Genomic DNA, 503 nt, shown 5'->3' with positions numbered 1-503 from the left:
TAGGGAAAGCCTTTAGGTATGTTAAAAGCTGAGGATGTTGTAGATATTAATGGGTTTAATCTCTGTCAAATAGACATCACTGATGTGTGTGCTTTACACGTGTAACACTCACAAATCCTCTGTTTTAAGTGCCTGTGGGTTGAGTTCCCAGTTGGAGACTTCCCGGCAGCTGTGTTCTCAGTGTGTGTGGTTCCCACAGATTCCAGCTGGGATCCTCTGGGCAGTCAGCCACTCTGACAGCAGTATTTTAGTACAGGTGTGACATCTGCATGTAATGCTGTGTAGTCATCGACCACAGTGGAAAATGACTTGTCCAATCTTGCACAGAAAGCTCTTGTGTGATTTTCTTGGGTTCCTAGTCTTGTATCTTAAAAACAGGACCATCTTTCTGTTGACCGTCACTACATCAATTACCCCTAATTATTGGGCAGGTAACGTGGAGGGTGTTTTGCAGTCTTGCATTAATCCCCGTCAGGAAAATGGTCTGATTGAAATGTGATTTC

Source organism: Pterocles gutturalis, unplaced genomic scaffold (assembly GCF_000699245.1).
Source record: "Pterocles gutturalis isolate BGI_N339 unplaced genomic scaffold, ASM69924v1 scaffold7295, whole genome shotgun sequence".
NCBI classification, from domain to species: domain Eukaryota; kingdom Metazoa; phylum Chordata; class Aves; order Pterocliformes; family Pteroclidae; genus Pterocles; species Pterocles gutturalis.
This window is presented reverse-complemented; position numbering follows the sequence as displayed.